The following is a 13733-nucleotide window of genomic DNA, read 5'->3' on the forward strand; positions in this document are numbered from 1 at the left end:
GACATTTATAATTCAAATAAATGCTTTTCTGAACTTTATATCAAAGAATTCTAAAACAAAACAATGCATTACCGTTTCTACAAAATTATTAAGCATCACAACTGTTTTAAACACTATAATTATAAAAAAAAAATATTGAGCAGCAGATCAGTATATTAGAATGATTTCTGAAGATCATGTGACACTGAAGACTGGAGCAATAATGCTGAAAATACAGCTTTGCATTACAGGAATAAATTACTATTTAAAATATATTTAAATATAAAACATGTTGTTTTAAATTGTGAAATATTATTATAATATCACTGTTTTTCACCAAATAAATGCTGGCTCAGTGAGCATAAAATAACTGTTCCACAACTAATTTGGTTAACACTTAATACTGTAAATCCAGTCAAACACGCAGCTGTGTTTTTCACATTTGTGATTCAAACCATGCAAATGTTAAGTCAAAAACAGGACTCTATGGGCTTTGAGGTTTATGGGCGAAACATATAATCTGCTCATCTCTCTCCCTGTCTCTCGCTATCTGGTTCTGTCGCTCTCTAATAAAGACAACTATCTATCAACCCTCCCCTGCCTCAGCCAGACTCCAGGAAGTGACATCATCGACACAAGACAGATGGTCCCATTAGATAAGAGAGGCCTGGGTGGCATCACAGCTGGATGGGAGTTATCAACAAGGCATTTGTCAACAGAACATCTGAATGACCTATTTACTTTCAGCGAGAGCTGTGGATTTAAGGCCAGACAGTGTGGAGGGGTTGAGAGCCATGAAGTCGTGGTGTTAGACAAGGCCGTAACCATGTCTTGAACACCGAACAAGCTAAATGTGATAAAGGCCCTGAGTGTAATAGCTTTTGGTCCTAAATGTGGTAAAGGTCCCGAATGCAATAACTTTTAGCACAATCGTTTGTGCAGTCAAGGTGATGCTCAGATGTTGTCATGGTTACAATCGGCAAGGACTTCATTTTACTCAATGCTTTGTACTAAGAAAAACATGGAATGAAAAAAAAATGGCATTATCCATAGTCCTATTAAGCAAATAATTATGTTAATTCGTATACGGTATGTTTGCGTGCATGTACACATCTTGAGTGTTTGAACTTGAATAGTATAAGGGAATACTTCACCCCGAATAGTAATTTTGTCATTGTTTACTCACCATCATTTTATTTCAAACCTTTCATAAATGAATGTACAAAGCAAAAAGGGTTTGAAACAACATGAGGGCAAGTTTTTGGTTGAATTATATAGAAGTATGGAAGATTGTTTCTGCCACTGAATAATAAAACATTTTATCACACAATTTTGAAAAAAAATAATAATAATAATAAATCAGAAATATGTGATAAAAAGTTATAAAGTTAGAATTTCAAGATATAAATTCGCAATTGTGTGTTACAGTTCTTTAAAAAAAAAAAAAAAATTAATTAAAATGTGAGATATAAACTTACAATTGCACGAAAATGTCAGAATTGTACGATTTTTTTCCCTCAGAATTTGATGTGAAAAGAAGAAAAATTTTTGAGACGAACTCACAATTTAAAAAAAAAAATACAGAATTGTGAGATAAAAATTCACAATTACCTTTTTTTTTGTTTTATGTATTCATTAATTTATGTATTTATTTGATCCTAAGGTGGGAATGGGCTTCCATACAGTAGACCATGAAAGTTAATTGGGCTGGAGTAAAGGCTCTTGAAAATTCAACTTCGCCATAGTAGGAATAAATGACATTTTAAAATATAATCTAATAGAAAACAGTTCTTTTAAATTGTAATATTTTATACTTTTCTTTTTTTTTTTTTTTTACTTTATTTCATTAAATTAGCACAGTGTTGGAGAGCCTAAGATATTTTTACGATTTTTTTTTTTGTTTTGTTTTGTTTTTACCACGGAAGCTTTCTAGTGATGTGTTGGATGTTGCAGGGCTTGTATGTGGGTTTGTAATGTGGGGCAAGTGTTTGAAGGCCTGGACAGCATCATGTGCTCTGGAGGGCACGCGCGAACTTTTAAAGAAGTTATTTTATGCAGCAGGGTTATCTATTCACCCTCATCGTCTTAGATCCGCTGTTATTTCAAAGGTAAAGGTCTCCGTACATAAATAGTCTATTGAGTGCTGTGATTGACACCCTGCTGGATCAATACAGATATCCTTGGCACACCGGACAAACAAAGACTTGAGATATCCTCTCTCACTCTCATTCTAACTCTCTCTTACTCACTCTGTTTCTCCATCTCTGCTTATTTCCTCGCCTTGACTTTCTATCTTTCTCTCCCCTGTATCTTTTTCTCAATTTCTTCACTCGCAGTCTCTCTATTTCTTGCCTCTCTCTCTCTCTGTCTCTGACGCTCACATATCATGTTCAGGACGTGCACTGCTAAAGGTCAAACATTCTCGGCTCATTTGTTTTGCCACAGCCCAAAAAAAGATATCTGCTGTGTTCTCTGAGATGATGAGGGTAGTGTGGATCCCGAGCAAGGGCGCCAGATTGATACCAAGACTGAGATGATGAAGAAACTGACAGGGGAAGAAGGAGAGGAGGGGAATGAGGAAGCTATTACCTGAGACAGAGATTAGGAGAGGAATTCTAAAGATAAAAAAATGAGGGTAGATGAGAAGAAGCTGATTTAATCCAAAATCAAACTAAGTTCTGTTCACTTTCTTATTGTGAACAATCCCTGCATGTTATGCTAAAGATATAGTGTTGCATTATTGCAATTTAAAGCAACTATTTTCTGTTTTAATATTGAATTGTAAAGCCAGAAAAGTGAGATATAAACTTGCACTTGTACGAAAATGTCAGAATTGTAAGCTGTTTTTTCTCAGAATATCCTCAGAATGAACTACAATTCCCATGAAGCATTGTGAAGGACATAGTTGAACCGAAAACTATGGAGAAATATTTAGTATAAAATTGTGTTAACTCTATTAAAAAAAGTATTTTGTTCACTGCAAAATTTGCATATTGATTGATTGTATATATATATATATATATATATATATATATATACATTTTTTTTTCTGCTATTTTCTCACTACAACTCATATTTATAATGTAGATTTTGACAGCTAATTCAGCTGTCGAACATGAATATTTGAATAAATAATGCAAACAGATGGCTTTAACAAAAGCATGGACCATCAACCTCAGAACTAGAAGGTCTGTCTTTAATGGTTTTGAATTTATTGTTAACAATCTATTTCCACATAGAGAAAATTAATGTTAAAGTTTTTAAAAACTTAAAAGTTATTAATGTTTTTACTCCCAGAACCCAAATGTTGTGTTCTATTCTGTTCTAAACATCCATACAAAATTTATTTTGAATTCTCACAAAATAAGTATTTTGTATAAATATTGCTAATATTACATCATATCATAGCAGATGTTTCATGAGTTCCTGATATTTTATTTTATTTTTCAAACTTCTTAAATACTATGAATAAAATACAACGTATATGCTGCCTTTGACATCCCAGTGCTAGAGTGGAGGAGTTTAAAGATATAGTTCACCCAAAATTGTCATTACCTCATGTTGTCAACCTATACGACTTTCTTTCTTCTGTGGGAAATGAAAGGAGATATTTTGAGTGTTTTTTTGTACATACAAAGGGAGTCAATGGTTCCCAAAACACAGCAGCCAACTTTCGATTTCACTCTTTCTCTTGTTCTTCTTGGGTCACAAATAAACATGAAGGACAAGGCTGAATAATAAATGGACCACGTGTTAGCCTTTTGAGAAAAGAGCTTCTGACATGACCTGATCCTATTTGCTGTCGTCTCTCTCTCTCTCTCTCTCTCTCGCCGTCTCTGACAGACTCACTTAAACTTCCTTTGTAAATCTTTTGATTAAATTTTGCAGTTCTTCGTGATGTGATGATTTAAGAGAGAAAGAGCCAATTCCTGAAGCGAGGGGATGCCATTGGCCCTGTGCGAGCACCAGTCCAGCGGAGTAAACCTTTTAAAGCACAGCTTAAATCTAAGAGGGTCACGGGTCAGCCATTGCACCCGTAATGTTACATTAAGCTTTTCCACACTGGAGCGTGTTAAAAGTTTGCACTATCCACTTAAAGCTTTTTCCCCGAGTATGGTGAAACTTGTGCTGCAGAATTGCAAATAATTGGTAGGATGGAGAAGAAAGGCAATGATATAGCCGCATGTTTTATTCTGTTTGTTTAGCTTGTCGGAAACCGGGAACAAAAAAAAACACTAACAAGAGAATAAGTGCTGCTTAGATGTAAATTCGAGAAAATGGGAACTTAACTGAGGGGTGGGGGAAGAAAAGATGAAAGATATGCAGGACAGACTCCCTCAACACGCTCTAAATGTACATAATGATCCTCTCTCACACAAGCACGTGCAATTATCCTGCTGAGGTGGTACGAGCTCTCTGATGGCTATTTTGACAGTTAAATGACTACAGTGTTATTGTAGTGATTTAGGGTCGGTGCTCTTGAATGTCTTCTGCTAAAGGTATATAAACTCCCGTTTCCTCTCTAGATGGCGTAAAGTGCTGTACCGCCAGATCGGGTTTCTGCTAACGAGAGGTAAAGTAAACGACGATGAGAGTGAGTGAAACCACAGTGTTGATGTAGAAATGTGAGAGCCTTCTGTGGGGGTGAGCTGCAGAATGAAGGATATTAATATACAAAGCAGCTGCTCATAGTTTTGACCTGGTGTTTTCTTAAGTGGCGGCAGCACGTGTGTGAAACCTGAAGTCACATACATTGCAAGGATCTCCCTATTTCTTTACAATCGTGAAGGCAAAAAAAGTGGTGAGGGTGGTTTGGTTACCCTGTTGCGTCCCTGCTGCGATATAGAAACTGTGTGTGAAATTAGTTACAGGCACAGACTTATTTTATATTGCTCAAAAAACTCCACAGATTTCTGAAAAGTATAATCAAGTCACTCTGTCCGAATTGTTATTTGCATTGGTCCTTGATATTAATATTTGGTACTATATTGTGCCCTAACCAGGTTGCACTGGGTGATCCAGAAATAGTGAACCCTCACTGGCCCAAAATCCCACTCCGCCTATCTGTATATTAAACCAAATATCCAATATCTTTTGATTGGCTGTCATTGTGTCACACCATGCAGCACTTTCACTTTCCTTGTGGTCCTGTATTTTTTTGTTTGTTTGTTTGTGGTCTTTTGCAGTATATCAGGGTCAGAAATTCACTTTCCCATTGACAATCAATATTTACACCTTGGAATTGATTTCCAGAGGCATTTTTACCTTTTGGTCAAAGCAATTTTTATAATTACCTTATTAAATGTAGCTTTAAATGTTTTTGTAAATGTTGTATCTTAAATTTTTTATATTTTTAGACTGTCCAACCAAAAAAAAACCTACCTTTATAGGTCGTTTGTGCAAGCACTTTATTATTGTGCAAGCACTGGGGAAGTTGTGGCCTGATGGTTAGAGATTTGGACTGGTACTCCAAAGGTTGCAGGTTCAAGTCTTAGACCGGCAGGAATTGTAGGTGGGGGGAGTGAATGTACAGCGCTATCTCCACCTTCAATGCCACGACTGAAGTGCCCTTGAGCAAGGCACCGAACCCCAACTACTCCCCTGGCGCCGCAGCATAAATGGCTGCCCACTACCCTGGGTGTGTGTGTGTGTGTGTGTGTGTGTGTGTGTGCAATTAGCATGGGATAGTTGCAGAGCATGAATTCTGAGTATGGGTCACCATACTTGGCTGCATGTCATGACACTTATTACGACCTATATTTACATTTTAAAGTTTAGTGCCCTCTAGCGGGTGCAAAAACAACCATTAACAATCAAAATTTTAACAATAATAACAATGTCATTAACAATAAAAATTTTACTAGGTGGCTAATTTACATGAATTTGTATGAACGACCACATATAACCCTGCCCCTAAACCATTTACATTTACAGTGCATATACATTTTATGAGCATATGATTACAATTTGTCGTGTAACACCTAAATGATGAAGCAGATAAAAGAGTACAACGTATTAATAATAAAGCGTCCTGTTGTGGATAGTGGGGCAATTGTAGCATTCGCTCTGATAGGTTGTATTTCAGAAATTTGGACAAACAACCTATTACTTGTATTTTTATGTAAAATACTTTTAATGAATCTTACTGTATACTCAGAAGTATATACTTTCTGTCACCATTGTATGACTGTATTTTAATTTTGAATTGCTTGTGTATTTCTGGAGCTCTATTACAGCAGTTTTTTTTTCTCTGTAACCCATGTTATGCAATGCCCGGCCTTGTGACCTAAGTAGTCAATGTACCATATCTTACCTTCTCAAATGTTTTGATTGATGCAAACACAATTAAACCTGGATTTAAGCTCTTCTGATAGACATATGGAGGAGGAGAGCAGGTGTAACTTTTATGGTGTCTGCATTTCCATGAGTCTTATGTAAACAGCAATAAACCCATAAAGGATAAAAAGAATCAGAGTTAATCATTGGCGTTGAGTTTGTTGTGCACATGACGGGTCACATTTGCCAAATATAAGTTTATTATACAGACAGGTGACAAATCAGCGAGGAGCTGCGCTGTGTCTGGAAAATGTCAACTGGTGTTTTCTCTTTTTTCCACGCAGAACGAAGGTGAAGGACAACATGCCGCCATCTGTTTGCAGCTTAGGCCCAGAGAACACATGGCTACAGGTGTGCGGCAAGGACAGCAAGTGACACAAAGGTTGGACAGCTCAGTATTTGTCTTCTTATCGCCCTCATTTTATATCTCCCAATTGCTCATCTCTCTTAATCACTTTCAAAAACCTGACCATTCTCCATTGCACTTCACTGCGTTTAAGTCGTGATAACCCGGGTGTCAAGCAAATGTCCAGAATGCTTTATCACCGCTGTCATGGTTTTCCCTTCACAACGTTGAACAATATTACCCACCACACTTAAATCAATCGCAATCTTTAGAGGCGAAGAGGAAAAACATCAGGTATAGTGTTATTATGCTCTCCGCAGCGGCAAGCATAAACCTGAAGCCAATCTCCATTACAAACTGAGCTGAAGGAAGTAGAGCAGAACGATGAACGAGACATGGGCGAGAAAGAGAAAGAAGGAGAGAGACAGCCACAATATGAGAAGATTTGTGCTAATATATGGGCAGATACTTACACAGGCGCATACATACACCCTAAAAATGAAAAGTCTGGCCTGCAGTACGGGTGGGTATGACCAAAAACGTATATCATGATATTAGACATTTTATTTCACAGTAGCGGTATATATCACAGTATAGTTATTTTCACTTCTAGGATAATCAAGAGAAACTGTCTGTACCGGAGGCGCTCATGTGGAACCTAGTTTAAGCCGTAGGCTGCAGTGTTTTGCTTGGTGTCTGGTTTTTAAAATCACACCAATGATATACCGCAGTGAAAGTGGTGTAGCAGAATCAGCTGAGACGCATTTCTACCACTGCATAGAATGAATATGATCATATCTGAAAGTGAGAATGCTTATGTGTGTAGAGACAGAAAGAGGGACATACATTATGGATATATAGCAAGAGAGATAGACATCCATGAATGAATGTGAGGAAATACAGTGAAAAAATGGGCAATGAGAAGTTTGAATGTTCTCTGCACTGGTGTGATCCTGTAGAAGTCCATTTCCACCACAGAAGAAAAAAATAATAATTTATTGGTAAATTATATAATGACATAACCTGCAATAATTGTTAAATAAATAAATAAATAAATAAAATAAACTTTAAAATGACATAAAATACTACTATGAAAAGTCATCATTATGACACTAGACATTGACAAAAAGTCAAAATGATAAGTAATAATTATAAAAGTCAACATTTTAATTAGAATCATTTATTTATTTATTTATTTGTTTGTTTATTTATTTAAAAGAGACAATGAACAGTCAAAGACTTAGCTACAGACCTCAATTTAATCTACTGTCCCTGCAAGAGAGTATCAAAACGCATTACATAACAAAAACATCAATATAATAGCATGTACAATAACCCCCTCAATAAAAATCCCCCAAATAAAAACTAAAATACAAGTTACTCTCAAAATATACCCTATAAATACAACAAAACATTACTGTATAATACAAATTCTACAAAATCAAGACCCCCGAAGTTGCAAAACCATTTCCAAAACACAAGAATATTGATCTTATTCCATATTTTCAAATTACTGAAGAAAAAAAAAAAAAACATTGAAAATAAAAAGTTAAAATTCTTACTTGAGTCATAATTATCATCTTTGTCAGAATTGTGATGCGGTGCTGGTGATTATGCTCATTGAATATAGTGTTAAATTACCTGAAGTGTGACTGGCCTGTCGTGCTCCAGTGAGGGCACAGGGTTCGACCAGTGGCTGGAATGTATGTCATTTCTAAGAGCTCATACACCACAATGAGGTTTGCTACAGACTTTTTATTTTCACAAAGAAGCCACAAATGGATATACACAAGAACCACTATTAAGCATCCAGTCAATTAAATGGAAATCTTTATGGTTTGATGTTATGTTTCATTCACTAACAGTACAATATCTTATCTTCTGCTCAAAGTCTGTTTAGGCCAGTGCTGTTTACAGTATCTACTATTTCCAAACTGAACATTCACACTGAATCACAGATGATTCTAGATCCTATTTAAGGGGGCTTTAGTCTCCATCTTTAATCACAGTCCTCCAGAGTAAACCTGTGATTTCATTTTAAGGACACTCAGATGCATGCTCCACTTCTATCATTCACCCACAGATCATTTTTTCCCACTTAATAAAATGTAGCCACATGTGTTTGTGATATATACAAAAAGCACAGAAGCACAGCAACTCATAGTACCAAAGCCCCCCTAATGCTCTAATGGCTTATGCCATGAATATCCCCTATAATCATTGAAAACCATATAATCACTCCTTCAGTGATTATTCCTGAAATGTATATTTCATTGCATGCAACGTATTAGTTCTGGAAGGATTAGATTTTTTCAGACTTTAATGGTTTGAGAAATATAAAAAAAAAATGACTGAATATACAGTACACTCATTTCCTATCTCTATTTGGCTTTATAATATGTTGTATTGGTTGAATGTGTATTATAAATAAGGATGAATTAGATTTTGAGACACTTTATTGGATGTTTGAGTAATAGAATGGAAAAAACACATTGATTGTTTGTTTTGTTTTCCTCCTTTGACTTGAGCAAGCTCTTGTATCACTATAAATCCTCACACACTCCCGAAACTAAAGTCACAGCTGCCTGCCCTGTCTAGTCGTGTTTTTTTAATTGTCAGTCATACTCGCCAGCATTCGTGGCGTTGGCTACCAGCCCAACACTTCGTCCTGTCCTCTATGCCGCCTGCCAACTGTTCCCCTCAGGGTAACGAGAAGAACAAAAACACATTGCCGCGCAAAAAGACAAACCGCACACCTCCGTGTTTGACACAAATGTAAATGTTACATGGTATTATGGCTGCCCCAATATAACTGTCCAAGGCCACTTTTTGCGTTGTGCTCGTGAATATGGGTGAATCTCACCTGATGCTGTTTATTTGGACTCGTTAAGCCTACACTCTTAAAATAAAGGTTACTATGAAGAACCTTGAACATCCATGGAACCTTTTAAATGCAGAAAAGGTTCTTTATAGTTGAAAAAGGTTTTTTTAGATTTTTTTAATGTTTTTCAGAATGGTTTTTTGAGGAACTGTTCACTGAAAGGTTTTTTTGGGAACCAAAAATGGTTCTTCTAGTGTAGTATAACTATTACTATTGCACATACCCTGAGTTAATGATTTGAACTCACCTTAACTTAAGTCACTTTTTTCCCTAACCAACTTACAGCTTGGCACAGCTGTTAATTTCACATCTAAAATGCACCAACTACCTAAACATATCTCATATCTTCTTCCATAACGCTAGCAAAGGTTGTCACTCAATAAACACACTTTGTCACTCAAAGAAAAAAGAAGACTTAAAAATAACTAACTGCAGGTTACATTACACAGTGTTTTCTTTTGTAAAATTTCCTTACAAGGTAAGAATGACACTCTCTACTGTTTAGAAATGACAGCATATGCTGAGAGCCCCATATTTGCATTACAGTATAAAATAATTCCTAAGGTGCCCTCTCTTATGTACAGTAGTTTTTTTTTTTACACTCACTAGGACCCATTTCTCTTTTTCAAAACTTCACACAGTGAGCACAGCTGTGTGCTAACTGTGGATCATTTATCATTTTGTCACAAATGCATTCAGTGACTACATCTTTCACATTACATGAATTGTTTTCTCACTTAGACACTACGGCCACCAACACTCTGTGTACCTACATGCCAATTAGCATGTTTACATCCTCCCTTTCAAAACTGTTAAACTTAATTTCACAACCTAACATAATACGTAACTGAATAAGATAGCAATGTGTTGCATTTCTACAGTAATAGCATACTGAGATGTATTCCAGATCTTAAAAAAAATGAAGAACTGTCAAAAGATGTAGTTAAACAACTCAACATGCAAAATGGGACACCTTAGGAATAATTTTGTACAGTAATGTAAATATGGGCCATGTAACATAGTGTTTGTATGCCATGGTTTTATAAGTGACAAAGTGTGTTTTTTTGGTTGACAAGCCTTGCTAGTGTTATGGGAGAATGACTTGATTTGAGACATGCATGAGTAGTTTTTTTTTTTTTTTTACTGAATTTTGAATGTGAAATTAACTGCTTGTTGAAGGAGAACTGTGCACTGCGCATTTTGCTTTTCCAAATGACCAGACCTACACTTTTTGTTGCAAAGCTAAAAACAAACTAAAAGTGCTTGCCATATCTAGAGATATTTCTTTACCTATGACGATAATAACAATAACAATGAAATAAATATTTAAAAACAGAATAAAGAAAAAACGTAAAAGAAAAGAAAAAAATTAATAGCTAGTAAATGTGCATTTTTGAAGTAGAAAGTATGAGTATACTTTAAAAAATATATATATTTTCTTGTACTCCATACTCCATTAAACTGTTTTATTTACAACTTTGAAAAACATTTTTAAAGACCCTAGCAATCACATAGCAACACTATGGCAAGTTTTGCTTGTGAAAAATATTAAATGGTTCTACTCCAATTTATATATATATATATATATATATATATATATATATATATATGAAAAAACAACAACATGAGAGACAAACAGAAGGAAGGAGCTTTATATATCTGGCATGTTTATTCAGCACTTTGCAGACTGTGCTGGAAACTGTCAGACTGGATTTGCATATTCTTCCTTATCTGTAGAGCTGAGTTTATTTGGTTGATAAGCTTCCTCCTTAGTGTGTTATTTATCAAGACTGCCATATGCAGTTAGTCAAAACACACCTGTCAGATGTGTCAGGTGTTCCACGGGCCTGCCTGAAGAAGGCAGGTGATTGGTGGAGTACAGAATAAACAGAAAGACGCAGATACAGTGTTTCTGAATTTCACAAGGTTGCTTTGGTTTACGACACACACCGAAGATGGGCGTGTGAACCGGAGCAATATTTACATATGTACAAAAAGCATAATTGGATCATTTGTGCTGCATGTCACAGACCTGAATGAGAAAGGTTTAGCAAATACAGTGCTTTATGAATCGGTAAGCACTTGTATAAGGAGTCACACAGATATCTTCACATCTTACACCTTCATTCTAGGGTAAATACACAGGTGCAGAAAAAGTGTCCCAGTGTGAGCCAGACTATCACTGAGAGAAGAGTAAATTAAACTGTTCATCAATATAACTGCATTATGTGAACAGGTCAAAAACATGTCATATTTATGTCATATTTTGCCAAAAAAAATAATAATAATTACAGTTTGTTTAAAGAAGCTAAAGGAATAGTCTGTAAGTAGGTTTACATATGAAAAGCATTTGCCACTGATGATTCAAATGCGAGTTTTGAGTGTAGCACTTGTTGTTTGTCACTTCTCCTATCACAAATGCAGACATGGTTTTATGTTTATGCGGCACAATATGCAACGCAACGTGTAAAAAGACAGTATTAGTCATTATAATCAGTAATGTATGATCAAATGTTCCCACTGGATGAAACAACTGCCTCGTTTGTAATGGGTTTTATTGTTTTTGTCCTGTCAACAAAACAATAATAACATTTTTATCAGACGCTTGAAACATTTGGCCAATCACAACGCACTGGATAGCTGGCCAATCAGAGCACACCTCACTTTTCAGAACAACTAGTTTGTAAAAATCAATGCGTTTCAGAAGGTGGGGCATAGAGGAGAAACAATAATGCACATTATGTGGAAAATAATGTGTTTTTTTAACCTTAAACCAAATAAACACATATTACACCAAATAATGTTATTTTTAGCAACACCATATGACCCCTTTAAGAAGCAAATTTTCTAACACATTAAGACTATTTTTCAGGATATCTTGAACAAACCTTATTTCATTTTATTTAAACAAACCACAAAAAAGACCCTTTTTGAATTTGAAGATCAGGGTACATGTAACTTTTATCTTCTTTTTATCTTCTGGGCATTACTAAATGAAGAAAAAAAACATTCTGTTCAAAAGTTTCAAATGGCTCTTAATGCATGGTTTTTCCTTCTGAAGCATCATTGAGCGTTTTGAACCTTGTGTGATAGATTCAAATTTAAATGTCAAATTTTACAGTCACTTTGGGAAAAGGTTCAAATATGCAGAAGATGCTGGAAAACCAAAAAATGTGCAGGAGCAGGTGGATTTTTCCTGCTCAGGACCAATGCAGGACTCATGAACAACTATCACAATATAGAAAAACAGTCGTCCAGGAAACAACACACAGTATTAAGATTCTTTTGAACAGGGACATTTTTTATTAATTTAGTCATTATGTTTTTCTTGTGGAGTACATATCTATTATGTGAAATGACATGTGAAGGACAGTGCTAAACAAAAAATAACATGCAATTTTCAGAGCTCTCTTATTTTGTTAAAAATATTAAAATATTTGCATATTCTGCAAAGGGTATATATACATGGTACAATGTTTCCATTATTAAATTTAATTCTGAAACATCTTTAACATTGCTCACAGCTTTTGCTGTGTTTAATTGAGCTTGCTGGAATCTCAGGGCCACCAGTGATATTTAATCCAGTCATTGTGTAATCTTGATGAAGCACGCTAGATTTGATACTGTGAATTAAGACAGGAACAATGCTCCTTTACTACGTTACAACCATCCACACTGACACTAGTGATCGAATAGAGGAAATATGAGAAAACGATTCTCAAACAGACACATAAGAAAAGTTTTATCATAACAATTAAGCTTTCTCCTTTCAGTGTCACCTGTGTGTCAGCAAAAGATCAAGCGAAGAAATCCATTCTTTCAGTCTGTCAGAACCTCTAAAGTCGTCAGGAAAATATGTGCCAATGCAGAATTGCTGATGGAATTTTTTTTTTTTTTTTGCAGATGAGCAAATGCAGTACATTGATACATTGTATTTGCATTCTGGTATTCTTCTGAACTCTCAAGATGTCGTCTTGGCACTTGGCTCGTCTCCATACTACAGGTAACTGCTCTTACATAAATAACTGTGCTTAAATGGAAGGCACTTAAAACATTTGCTGAAAACATAAGTGTTAATGCAAATGCATATAAACAATGCATGCTATTTAGATACAAAACCATAGAAGGTCACAAAACAGGTTGTACTGAGAGTGCATGCAAACACAAAGACATAGTCATTATCTTATATCC

At 35.5% G+C, this 13733-nt stretch overlaps 1 protein-coding gene across 1 annotated transcript in view; it reads left to right on the forward strand.

Moving 5' to 3' along the window:
- LOC127959601 (protein unc-50 homolog) overlaps positions 1–13733 on the forward strand; it is a 922469-nt gene that overhangs the window by 532224 nt on the left and 376512 nt on the right. The window lies entirely within an intron of this gene.

The sequence above is a fragment of the Carassius gibelio genome, chromosome B6 (assembly GCF_023724105.1).
Source record: "Carassius gibelio isolate Cgi1373 ecotype wild population from Czech Republic chromosome B6, carGib1.2-hapl.c, whole genome shotgun sequence".
Classification (NCBI taxonomy): Eukaryota; Metazoa; Chordata; class Actinopteri; order Cypriniformes; family Cyprinidae; genus Carassius; species Carassius gibelio.